This window comes from Periophthalmus magnuspinnatus, chromosome 10 (genome assembly GCF_009829125.3).
Source record: "Periophthalmus magnuspinnatus isolate fPerMag1 chromosome 10, fPerMag1.2.pri, whole genome shotgun sequence".
Taxonomy (NCBI): Eukaryota; Metazoa; Chordata; class Actinopteri; order Gobiiformes; family Gobiidae; genus Periophthalmus; species Periophthalmus magnuspinnatus.
In genome coordinates this window covers 22,928,422-22,942,461 of record NC_047135.1, presented here as the reverse complement: position 1 = coordinate 22,942,461, position 14,040 = coordinate 22,928,422, and the positions used below count along the sequence as shown (strand labels likewise).

General features: G+C 38.6%; 1 protein-coding gene across 5 annotated transcripts in view; it reads right to left on the bottom strand.

The window, feature by feature from the left end:
- Positions 1–13,724, bottom strand: part of fam13b (family with sequence similarity 13 member B) — a 106,755-nt gene extending 93,031 nt beyond the window's left edge. For 2 of the 5 annotated variants that reach the window (XM_055225070.1, XM_055225071.1), the window contains exon 1: positions 13,508–13,703. The gene's annotated coding sequence lies outside the window, so the exon portion shown is untranslated. Of the gene's footprint in view, positions 1–13,507 lie in introns of all 5 variants that reach the window. The other 3 variants (XM_033974714.2, XM_055225072.1, XM_033974713.2) reach the window with 2 other exon arrangements.
- Positions 13,725–14,040: the final 316 nt, after the last annotated feature.

Genomic DNA, 14,040 nt, shown 5'->3' with positions numbered 1-14,040 from the left:
TCAGACATTTTAGCCATGACCCAGGGAACATTGGCGTAGTGTTGGGTGCGTAGCTTTAATGTACTTGTGTCTGGTATGAAAATAACCAGTCACATCCACACGAGTCAAGAGCCAGTTGCACTGCAGGACTTTGTTAAGAGTCAGAGGGGATACATGATCTAGGCACAAAAATGTTACCAAAAATGTTAATTTGATCAAAAAAGCAATTTAAATAGTTCTGATTAGCAATATTCCAATGATATAATTATTTATGCTTAGTAACTATGTTTTCTTTAGTACAACAATCAGTAAATGTGAGTAAAATTGTCTCTCCTTGGTACAGATATATCATAAGCAGTTTTTGAGGTTAAAATAAGCCTTTTGCGTACTGTCTGCATCCAATTATAAAGTGTTTTATTTGTATTGTTCGAAAAAAAAAAGGAAGAGTGTGCCAGCATGCTGTTGTTGTTAGCATAACCTTGATGGCAAACTCAGCTCTGGGATCTGAAGGTTGTACAAAGTGCTTATAGACTCCATCATGGTGAATAATTATGATGCCCAGAATGCATAAGGTAAGGAGGAATAACTGGACCACTGCAAACCGTTTAAAATGAACTAGTTCAGGCTACACTAGTGCTGTTGTGTCTACAATACCCACACTGAGTATAGACTTAAAAAACAGTTATGTTTTTAAATTCAGTAAAAATCAGCTACAGAGTGAATTAGTGGATATGTTTAAATTGCACTGTGAATGGAATTTAGATTTTTTAGTACCTAATAAAAACACAATATTTGTCAGACAATTACAATTATATCCACTTCAAAATGTGTACCTACATCTCATTATGTGTTCTGTAGTGTTTTGAACAGCAGCTTTTAGCATCTATAGTTTTGCTAACATCAGTATAATGCTAATGTACTCTATCAAGATCAAACAAAAAATGCATAGGTTTTTACTCAAATGTTTTGCTAAAAAGAAGTTGAAAACATCCTGGGTTTTACCATGCAATGGAGTAGTAAAGATAGACTGGATCCCACAGCCCTATGGGAGTGAAGATAAATGAAAATAAACAAAAACAGATAAAAAGGTAAAGTAGGAAGGATTAAAAGAGCCACAGGCAGCAGGAGAAAGCACACACGAGGTAAAAATACAGACGTAAGGGAGACATGAAAAATGTTGTGAAGCCAGACTTTACCCTTGAAACACAGCACTGTGGCCTAGTTTGCAGCTCCTGCCAGGCCTGCGCTGTCAGACTCAAATTAATAAGCTCCTCTTTGGGGAATGGCCTTGTTATCTCTGCACTGGGTAAGCTCCCGCAAGTTATTTCGTAGAAAAATAAAATAGAAAATATACTCAATTTTTTTGAATCGGAAAAATACAAAATTACTGTCCTGTTATTGAGATGAGAACTTTACATAGCAATTGACCTGAACACAAATATATTAAATATCCTTTATGCTACTGGAGCAACCTGTAAAAAACAAACAAACATGAGAACACTTCTCTAATACTTCTGAATACGAAGATGTGAGTTTGGTCACTGTTGGATCCCCACGAGTTCCGATGGACGTGATTGACAGATGGATTAACTAATACGGGACACACCTGGTCCGTCCGGATCAAAACAAATATGGCTGCTTATGAGGACAGAATTATTGCAGGGGACTGAAAAACATTGGGGATTTCTGATGAATCAATGAGAAACTGCATTTCCGTGCTATTAGGTCAAAGGTATAACACTCTCTACAACAAAAGAATAGCTAGACTGACACCGGAGTGACTTATACAGAGATCACATTTCACCTACAGTACCTGGAGGAAACTCCCCAAGTCATGCAAGCTAATGCTTACACAATTTCCTCCTGTACATTTCTTAGTAATGTTAGAGAACAAGAGGATACTGATAATGACATAAGACTATCCTTGGGTTTTAATCCAATTATATACTTGCATATATACTGTGTTATGGAGTACTTTCGATCAATGCCTGCTTCTTACACCCCAGAGACGATTGTGCAGCTACAGATTTTGCAATGTTTCCTAAAAATCATAACTGAAAGCTCCAAATCCACCCAAGCACTAACCCATGAGTATTTTGGTACAGTAGGAGGGTTTGAGTGTTTTTGAGGTGAGTTGGTAAAATCCATTCTTTGTCTGCCTTGAGATCACTGACAGTGAACGCCTACAGTCACAACACAAGAGCAGCTTTCTATAAAACAAAGTAGGAGGTAGAGGCATGAAGCACTTAGTTCAGTACAGCAGCATAGTAGGCCAAACTATGCAAATTGTATTGACCCAACATCATGGAGTATGGTCAGTTCATTAATACAGCAATAAAAGACTGTTTCTATTGAGTGCATTTTCATAAATGTTAATAGTGTACCTGGACAAATTACTCCAGTCTCAGTAATGTGGCTGACTGGCTGTGACAGGGCGAGCACTTGAATTAAAATAATTAAATAAAAATAAAAAAAAATTAAAAAAAAGACTACTGACTACTTCAACTGTGGCCAGTGTTAGAGGTGGGACATATATTGAAAAATGTATCTCAATCTCACTTGTTGAATATGCAAAATTAGAATATACAGTATATTGCCTTTAAAATGAAGTGCCAAAATTGCAACATCACATTTTCACAAGTCATTCATTTGCTGTCTGAAATAAATACTGCCCACTCCTAAATAGTGTTGTTGGAACTATTCAAGATTCCCAATTCAAATCATTGTCATTTTCAGGCATAGGCCTAGACACAAACAAGATACTGTTTAACAGGTCCCATTGAAAACCGGTATAAAATATCAATACAGCCCTATAAATAATTGGCCTGCAACTAGCCATTATTTTAGTAGTCAACTGGTCAAAAGATTATTTCTATTCTAAATTCTGATTCTCAGAAACACATTTGAGTGAAGACAGCGAATATTTATAAAGAAGTATATTCAGAATTTTCAGAAATTATTTCTTTTTTGACATTTTGATTTAATAATGTCACTGTCTTTGTTATAAAATGGTCTTTTCTGTTTTAGAGTATGTCTGTGACTACCGGTACTTTTTATTGTCGACTAGTCACAATTAGTTAATTCCTAATAAATAGTACCAATGTAAAATAGTGCTAAGGGCCTAATTTAGACTACACCTGCATCATGTCCACACATTCACCCCACAAATACATACACACATTTCAGCACCAGACATTTTGTCTTCTTTCTTTTTTTCTGGCTGCTCATAATCTCATGTTCTAAATCTCCAAAAACCTTTATCAAATTTACCCTAACAAACAAATGTGTTAAAGTGCCACTGTTACGCATCTCCTTGGGTGTTGTTGTCTGCTCTGAGACAAAGACACTGAGCCTCATTGACTTAGTATTGATCTTTGTCTTTGTGTGGTCTGAGACTGATGGAAATTTCCAGATTCCTGTGATTCGGTCTTAACTCGAGGGCTGAAAAGCACAGGACAAACATATTACATAACGTATCCTTTCATACACATCCATCTCTGTTCAAATAGATCTGAGAATGGCCTTGGTAGCATAGAATGACGCCGCAGTTTTTAGAGCAAAGCCTTTAAGATACAAAGCCTTATGAGATATGTGTTCCGCAGTTAGTTTTTTATTCTAACAAAGAATAAAACATCAGCATAATCCAGACCCTTCTGGAAGGCAAACAAAAAAAAGAGTAAAAAATTTAATTCATTAATTAGGTACGGGCCAATATGGGTTTTTGAGCAGTAATATCTGATATTTGGCCTGCTGCTGTGGCTGATAACAATATCTGCCAATGAAAATCCATAGTCAGGCCCACAAATGTATCTTAAGTTGAAGTAAAGATCACAAATTAACTTTTCACTTTTGTAAAATAATATATTGAGATATCAAAGTTCTGCAAACGTAAAATGTGGACTGTAAAAAGAGCAGAATATACACCCTTGTTTGAAAGAAATGTATAGTAAGCTTCTGCACTGAAATGACTCTACATTCTCATTTAGCTTATCATCAAAACAACCATTTTGATAATATCAAGTAGAGGATTACCCTAACTGAACAAAAGACAGTGACTCTTACAGGCGCTAACACAGCCACACAATGCCAAGGAGGTGTCAGCAACAATAAAATTCAATCAACTTGAAGCACCACCATCTCTTGCTCTGAAAAATAGTGAGGTGTGTTGCAGTACATTTCCCATTCATTTTCCTATAGACTTCAAAAGAAATCCAAAGACACAATGGAGGCTAATCGCCTAATCATCATGTACCCAATATCCATAACATGTTTTTCAGTCCAATTCAAACACATTTAAAATTTGGCTAAATATTTTAATAACATTTCTATAAACTTTCAGAAATATAACTGTAGATCTTGTGGCCATTAGTTATTTACCACATAGCCGATTAGCCCAGAGCAGGCTTTAAACCTCTTAATATAAATTTTTCTAGTCTATGGGAATAATTCATGCGAAATTTACTTCCAGGCGGTGTTGAGGTTCATAGAGATGAACTAATTTCAGAACGCTTCCTTGTTCAAGTGAACAAAAAACTATAGTCAGAAACACACATTCATGTGGTGATTGCTCATCATGAGTTAGCACATTACACTCATGAAATAACAGATTTAGTCTGGCACCGAAAATAACTTTAGTTCAACTTTAGTTCAATTCTACAGTACAGAGATTCAAAAAAGTGAGGCTATACTTAACGATTATTTGGAAATCAATTTGGTATTTGACTGATCTTGTAACAATGCTTTTGATTAATTGATTATTTATATAACAAACTAGACCTCGATTAATCACAACTAATTGATTATTGAAATAGCTGTCAACTATTTCAGTAATCGAATAATCATTAACTGGTTGGTACATAGGCGTATGTCATGAGCTGAGAGAAGTTTTATGACTCAAACAGATCAGGAATGCCATACAAATTACACAAGAAATGTGTTCATTTTATGTGAACGTGAAGGGGCTTCAAATATGCTTTACGTGGGTAGAGTTTAGAAAAAAACAAAAAAACAAAGCAACTACGGGTATTTCGCGATCCATCTAACTAAAGCAAACAAAATAACTGTTAGTTGCTTGTTGCAGCCAGGGCTGAATTTGAGCCGGAACAAGCTGGAACAGGATCCGGCAACTGTCAGAGTGCATTCTGTCGGCTGCTTTTTTTGCTCCTGTGACTAGACCAGAGTTAAACCTTTATATTATTCAAGATATAGATAAATACTGAGATTTGTGTTTTTGACAAATTGAGCCCACATTTTCAGGAGCCGTATGCTACATCTCATGTCCTCTGCTCTCAGAGCAGAGCTGTCCTACAGCCTGATCCTGCGCCTCTGCGCCTCCGCTTCTGTGAGCTCCATCCCGAGCCTTCCGATCAGAGCAGGAGTTCTGAATCTAAATTACAGGCACCTCCTTTTTTTAACAAGTCAAACCGGCAAAATGGGATTAATTTGTTAACAATACTGACAAGGATGAGGCAAACTCCAACATCACTACATTAGGACTAACTACAGGTAAAATCACATGCTTTAAAATAATAGTGTGAAAAGCCCCATGAATGAGCAGCATTTGTGCAACATTTTTGTTCCAATGACTGTAGATCAGAGTCGGATTGAGTCGATACAAAAAGCGAGCGAGGAGAGGGCTGTGCTCTGATGCAGGGTCAGTGCGTGGGAGGGCATCCGACTAAGCGTTGTAATGCTGTATACAGGCGATGAGGAAAGGGGAGGGCCTGGCTCTTGTGTGGGGAGTGAACCCCTAGGAGGGCATCCGGATGGTATGGTTACAGTGGCAGATGCTGCTTTGACTTGATTCAGAATGAATGGCCATCCCTAGGAAACACATGGTTTAGAATTCTCTAAGATAGTCAGTTGTGTTGTTTGGACATTTCTGAGTGCTTATGCTGACCTATTTTGTGTTTTCCGTTAAAGTTTTGACACCAGTCCCAAGGCCATTTTTTGTTCCGGCAACGTTTGATTTACAAATTAAGCACTGGTTGTAGCCCTGCCTCAGAATATGAAATTTTAACAAAATTTGGCAAATGAAGCTAAAGAGACGCTACTTAATTAAAACCTCAGTATGTGACTTTTGGCTAAAAAGGCTAAAATAAAAGCATGTTTTTTGATTATTAATGTTTTTATTGCACTAGGCAACATATAAAAGCATGTGTCCTTTCTGTGAACAGGCTTGCATCTCCACAAACCTGACTCTTTTTTGGCCTGGAGGAGGGCCTCCTCTTGCTTGTTTCCATGGAAATGTTGTTCCTTTGGTTATAGCTATCACCCCAGACTGTTTTAATTCCTGACAGATAGTAATGCATTAGTCTTCTATTGCGCTTTTCCAGATGCCCAAAGTCATTTTACAATTTCATGCTTTATTCATTGACTACATACTCCGTGGTGGTAAGCTACTATTGTAGCCACAGCTGCCCTGGGATAAACTGACAGAAGCAAGAATGCCAATCGGCTGCCATCGGCTCCTCCGACCTCCACTCACACACACCAGTTTCATACTAGGCAATATGGGTGAAGTGTCTTGTCTTGTGTCTAGGACACTATGACAGTTTTAGCCACTGCCGCCCAACCTTGAATTTCCCAGTGGTCTCCCATCCAAGTACTTTCCAGGCCCAGCCTTGCTTAGCTTCTGAGATCTGACAAGATAAGGCCTTGAAATGGAGGTTTGGCCACAGGGATGTTAAGGAAAAACCTACAGTTAGCTTGTGCTTGTATTCTTGGAAAAACAAAGCATTTAAGTTAGTTGTGTGGAGCCTGCTGTTATTTCCACCATCTTTGTTTACTCAGCCTGAGCCTGGCGCTGTGGGATACTGCCTTCAGCGCATTAGTAGCTAATGTACGCCGCAGGACAATGCCTCTTGGTTTTCACAGCTTCTTGTCACTTACTCAAATCTGTCCAACTCCCTGCACCGCAGTTATAAATGCCACTGTAATCTCTGATACCACTTGGGGCTGTGGCAGTAGATAAACTGCGTGTGAGCCAATTACATGAGGTTGTAAACTTTAAACGTGAGGTGGATTTGTGGCCTTAAACAGATTTGGGCTGGTTTATTTGGCTCCCATCCATCGGTGCTGACCCGCAGAGTCTAATCCCACACCTTAGGCAGCCTGAGCCGGGATTCTTTTACAGACACAGCCTATCTCACACCACAGGAGGCTGGGCTGTTGAACATAGTGAGACATGCATACGTGAGAGCAGTCGCATCAAAGGGCTAAAAGGTTCACATTCATAAAGAGTACACTGCCTCGGACAGAGCACGAGTTGTACATTTTCAAAGTTGGACTGAACGATTTGGGAAAAACTTGGGAATGCCTTACATTTAAGTTGCACTAGATAACTTGACTACTAGCCTCTTGACTACACTGTCAAAATGTATTTATTCCACACTCAATGCTGGTAAGCTTTTTAGTCACAGTTTCCCAAGAGAAGACTGACGGAAGCAAGACTGCCACTGTATGCTTACAGCAGCTCTGACCACTAAGCCTGTCACGATTACAAATTTTGATGTGCGACATATTCATAGAGAAATTATAGATGATAAATGATAATATTAAACCTCATTTATGGCACTGACACAATAACCCTAAAGCACAATTACCCCCAACAAAACTATTCTAAAATGTAACAATGAAACACTCGTACTTAGAAGGGATTTATACAATCTTTACTTCTTAAATTTTATCATATTGCCAAAATATTTCTAAAAATTTCTTAGTAGTGCAAAGAAAATGTACACACAATAAATATTGACCTGAAAAAATATTGTTACAGCTTCCATATATTGGACAGTAAGTCGATATAATAATTACTGTGACAGGCCTACTGACCACAACCAATCACTCATGCACCTTGGTGGGAAAACACACACTGAGCCACTACCAATATTAGTATAATCAAAAATTTCCCCATGAAAGTTCCCCAAAATATTGGTAGAGCTTATCAATGCTCTAAATTCTAAGAAGTGACGCCAGCAACTATCGCCGGCAACTATCGCCGGCAACTATCGTCGGCAACTATCGCCGGCAACTATCGCCAGCAACTATCGCCAGCAACTATCGCCAGCAACTATCGTCAGCAACTATCGCCGGCAACATCAGACTTAACTTATATTAGAAATCTTACCTAAGTAGAAGATAGATGGTTGTTAATGTTTAATTAATAATATTACAAAATTTGAATGGAACTTACCTACTGGTGGCGAACAGCTTTAAATACATAGGTCACTGGGTGATCCAGGAAAAGCTTAGTGTATTTACGATGGAATAAAAAGGATCAATTATTAACATCACTAACAACTACTATAGATAACACTAAAGAATTTCATTTACAACAAAAAATAAATCACACTAAAGCAAAACAATACCATTCTAATAAGTAGTACTTCCAAGTACAGTCCAAAACAGTAACACAACAGCACAGCCCACTACTCAATATCTCAAGTTCAGAGCTTTAGCAGAGTTTTAGCAACATCAGCACCAGACAGAATGACCTTTACTCGCACAGCTTATACTGTTTCTATTACACAGTAACCAGGAACTTACAAAAATGCTACTAAAGTCACTGATATTTTGCCCACACTGCACAGATAAGATTTTTTTTTTACAGTTTCAGCATAATTGGATAGTTTTATTTAGCTACTAGTAGAGACATGAGACTTAGGCAAGTGTATTTGTTTTTTAGAAAAAAGTAATACATTGCATTAACATTACACGAGTTTAACATTTACACAAGTTGTTTTTTTATGTGTACAAATATGACAGGAGGAGGAGCTATGCCTCTGATTATTTAAAAATAAAACTATCCAAAATAGTTTTTTGTATTCTTTCTAAATTACACACTCATGACACAAGCATTTTTTTTTTTATTTGAATTAACTTTTCCCCATCCACTTCAGTTTGAGTGTCATTTGTATGCATTTTCAACTTGTATAGACAAGTTTAGTCATTACAGGGACATACACGCCTTGCATGGCAGCAATGATTACCGTAAATTTCTGACTATAAGCCGCAACTTTTTTTCCACGCTTTGAGCCCTGCGGCCTATACAGCAGTGCGGCTTATTTATAGAATTTTACTGGATAACGGCCCCTGGGGGGCGCTCTCTAGCTGTAAACGTAAAAGTGGGACAGACGTTCTGCTCTGAAGAATTCACTAGTTTTGATTTTGAACGATCATTTTGCGCATCATGAAATGGATATGATGCAGTTTTTAAGATAAAGAAGGAAATAGAGCAGGGGTCGGCCTTTAACACGCAAAGAGCCATTTGGACCCACTTTCCACGTAAAATAAAACACTGGGAGCCGCAAATACCTTTTGACATCTAAAATGAAGATAACACTGTGTATAATAATAATAATGTAACGGAATAATGTAGGTTTTATTTTCACAGACCGGCCTTCTACACGTGGCAGATAAATATGGCAAAAATAACTTAAGTGCATGAAAAAATACAACTCACCAAACCGCTGCATCAGTGTGAGCTCTGTGCTGATTATGTGATTATGTCTACTCTGCGCCGCAGTTTCTTTAAAAAAAAAACTCTAAAGGCGTATCGTTTAATCCCAGGTGCTTATTCTCCATGTGCCAAAGCAGTTTTGAAGGTTTCATTGCCTCATTTGCTATTCCCACATATTACACAGAGCGGACTGTGCGTGAGAGTCACCTGTGGCGACAAACCCAGATTTTAAGTAGGCATTGTCTGTTAAATTTATCTTTCTTTTTCTTGGAGGTCGTAGTCTCCTCTTCTGGCTCCTCAGTTGTCCTTTTCCCCTTTGTTAAAAGCTCTCCAAAGACTTTTGTTTTGGCTCATTTTCACTCGCTTGTGGCTCTACTTTTGGGGGACGTGTCTGATGTGTTATATGTGATACGTCATCGCGGAGACAAGAGCAGATAATAAACTTGCTACTACATCAAATAGATTTCTGTGGCGATTTCCAGCAGGATTTCCATGATACATCTACGGACGAGCTTATTAGTGTGTCATTAGGGACGGGCGAAAGTTGCTCCTGACCCCTGTGCGCACAGCATCTGAAAATCAGGGCTCTTTACGCAGGACTGTGAGCTGTGTCAGTGTCTGTGTCTGTGAGACGTGAGCGGTGTTTGTTTTTAACATTGTTCCGCGAGCGTGACGCTTATTTTGAGCAATGAAAAATAAGAAAATATATTTTTTTTATTTTAAGATCATAATAATCTTCCAATTTAAACTACAATAAAAAGAGCTAACACAAATAAAATACACTTCAACTAAATACTTAAAATGTATTTTCCCAAGCCACGCAGAGCTGCAGTATAAGGCTGAAAGAGGTGCATGCGGCTCTGGAGCCGCGGGTTGCCGACCCCTGAAATACAGCCACTGCACGTGAGCTCGGCATCAATGAATCCAACTTGGTCAATGTAAAAAGACGACAAAAGTTTTCAGAGGAAATAAAAGCAGATTTTCCGTGTTGGTGCAGCTTTATTTTCTAAACCTGCAGGTGTGTTCATCCCATGTTGATGCCAATTTTCAGGCAGGTGTCGCTGCACCGTCTTTCTGTGTAAATATCTCATGTTACAATATGAAAACCTGCGGCTTATATTCAGATGTGGCTTATATATGTACAAAATTGATTTTCTTTTCAAATTTAGCTGGTGCGGCTTATATTCAGGTGCGCTCTATAGTCCGAAATTTACGGTAAATAACTACTTGTCATTGGGCTGCTACCTAAATGAATAAACGTATTTTCGTGTTGTTATTGTTAAGTGTAACTGTAACTAGGGATGCACGATAATATCGGTCACCAAAAATTATCGGCTGATAACACAATTAAGACATCACACAGATAATAAAAAAAATGTCACTGATAATTTCATCCAATAATTACAAACCCAAAATACACTGATTCAGCTGCTGTTCTCTCCCTCAGAGCGCTCACTGTGAACCCTGGCTCCGCCCCCTGCTCCAGCCACACACACATAGCAGCCCCAGGTCAGAGGCAGAGGAGTGTTCACATATATGGGGTTCTTTTACATTTGGAGGACAGATATTTCAGTGAAACCACTTTGTACCAGCCCCATAACACGGGAAAGGATTCATTTCCTTTAAACAAAAATAATATAGGACAAACTGATCCAAATATGTCATGTATTTGTTGTTTATCCCTCTCATAAGTACAGAACAACTTTGTACAAATAAAAATTCTAACTTTAACAGACTTTGCGGGCCAATTATGACCAGTAAATACTTAAGAGTAATTACATCAGTTTATATGTCCAACCAGATTATCGGCAGATATTTGGAAGCTGATATCTAATCCAGAAAATATTTCAGTATCGATGTCGATAACCAATATCATTATCGTATCGGTGCATCTCTAATACATAGTGGCTGCTTTGAGCTTGTGTCACTCAGAATCCATCTCATGTTAAAGAAGCAGCCAAGGTGCTTTCGGTGTGCTGCACAAAGCATCCATGAAATCTACAAATAACAATATGCTTCAGATAAGCCATATTCTTATAATTAAAATAAAAATTTAAATAAAACAGCATTTACAATGTAGCAAGAATAATAAATTTAGGCCTATATGAAACATCATCAGGGCATAGGAAGTCTATAATTAAATTACACCACCTGGCGAAAAAAAGTCGCCACCTGGATTTAACTAAGCAAATAGGTTGGGGTTGCTGCAGTTGGTCAGGTCTAGGTTCAGCAACAGTCTGTGCTCAGAGAATGAGGTCAGTGACTACCTGAATATACTGAATGACCAGGTTATTCCATCAATGGATTTTTTCTTCCCTGATGACACGGGCATATTCCAAGATGACAATGCCAGGATTCATCTGGCTCAAATTGTGAAAGAGTGGTTCAGGGAGCATGAGACATCATTTTCACACATGGATTGTCCACCACAGAGTCCAGACCATAACCCCATTGAGAATCTTTGGGATGTGCTGGAGAAGACTTTGTGCAGCGGTGAGACTCTACCATCATCAATGCAAGATCTGAGTGAAAAATTAATGCAACACTGGATGGAAATAAATCTTGTGACATTGCAGAAGCTTATCAAAACAAAGCCACAGCAAATGCGTGCCGTAATCAAAGCTAAAGGCAGCCCAACAAAATATTAGAGTGTGTGATCTTTTTTGTTGGTATATTGAGCTTACAAACAGACTACATCCCAATACTCTTAGTTCATATTTGTGATATATTCATATAATAAGACTTTCAAGGTATTATATGGTCTGCTTTAGTCACATTTAGCTCTATAAACTAAAACAAATTAATAAAAAATGTACATTTCAAAAACCAGGTTCATTTAAAAAGTGTAATTGGTGTTAATTGATCAGTTACCGGTGACACACATCTTCAAATGGTCGGTTATCGTATTGGTTGAAAATTCCATTAGAGTGCATCACTAATTGTAGCTGTTGACTGTAATTGACTATGCAGACTCTAAAATACATGCCAAAAGATCTTTTATAACAGAAAAAGAACAGAACATTTCTTACCTTTATAAACTATCATTTTAAAACCAATCAATCAGTCATCATATTTCAAGTTCCATTTTTAATAATCTCAATGCACAATAGAAATTAGCACATAATTAGCACATAATCAACTGCTAAAATAATGTTACTTGCAGCCATACTATTAAATCAATTTCTGCCACCAAACATGCCATTTTTACATATGCTGCCCACTGTCCACTATAGCCTATTCGACCTAATTCGGGCTAAAGCTCAGAAACCATTATGTAATCCACAAAGCCTCATCCCACGCCCCTTTAGAAGCAACTGTCAAAAGTCATTACAAATGCCTAACCAATAATAGCTAATCATAGACTCTATGGCAATAAAAGGATTCTGATTCTGATTCTATTATACTATTAACAACACGTATTTCAGGAACAGTCGCCAAAGCACCAGAACATTCCGGGACATCCAGGGCGCGTGCATCTTTAAAACGTAAATCGTGCCGATTTACGTTTCTTCCAGCATCAGCCGGGAAGCGAAAGAAAGAAACTGCCGGGCTCTGGTAACAATGGACAGACTGTTCCTAAAAACTATGTACGTTTCAATTTGCGTAGTACTCAACAAAACGTCAACGCCAGGTGATTCTCGAGTGACCTATATTTAACGGGTAGAATTATTTACGACATGAACGACACCTAGGGCTTTTGTTTAACCGGTGTATTAGTAAAAAAACTGCCTATAGTTTATTGTAAAGCAATTGCGTTTTTAACACTATGAGTTAGCATGCAGCGACGTTCAATCTGCCACTGTTGATAGCTATTAGCCGACATTAGCATCTATCAAATGAAATTATGCATTAACCACACATAGTAATAACTATTTTTCATGTTGACCAGCTGTTCAAGTTGAAAAATAATCAAACGTAATTTAGAAATGTCTAGAAGGTTAAACTGTACGAATAAAGCGATAAATTTAAGCGCTTCCGTGGCTAATATTGGGGAAGTGCAAGTAGTGTGTTAGCAACGCAAGCTAATCGTCACAGGCAACAGCAGTAGCGGCAGCAGCGGAGCCTTACCAGGTCAAAACAAGCCGCGACGTACAGCGAGATGCATCAATTTCGTCTCTTCGTTTTTTCAGGAGCCGACGTCCGGATCGTAGCCAACGTCGACAGGATTTAGAGCGTGGACTCGTGAACTTGTGTTGATAACATGTCAGAAAAGTAGAGGTGTGGAGAAAGGCGCTTCGGTTGGTGTTGTTGCTGGGCTCGGAGCGTACGTCTCGGCTCGCAGGCAGGTCGTTGCTTGAGTGAAACACGGAGCTGGTGCTGGAGGAGGAGGAGGAGGAGGAGGGAGGAGTGAGGAGGGAGGGACGGACGGAGCTGCCAAATAGTGAGCCCGTCCCCGAAAGCAGAGAGACAGCGCTGCCGAATAGTGACCCACCCCTCTGTAGCTAGGCAGAAACTGCAACTTTGCGTCGGATATTGACATTAGCCGCGACAACAAGGCCTGCTTCTTGCTTGCTTATCACGTTGCTTCAATGTATTCTCCTAAAAACTAGGCATTACCTTCTTTTATTAAAGTAACATGTTAATATACTCATGTAACTTTG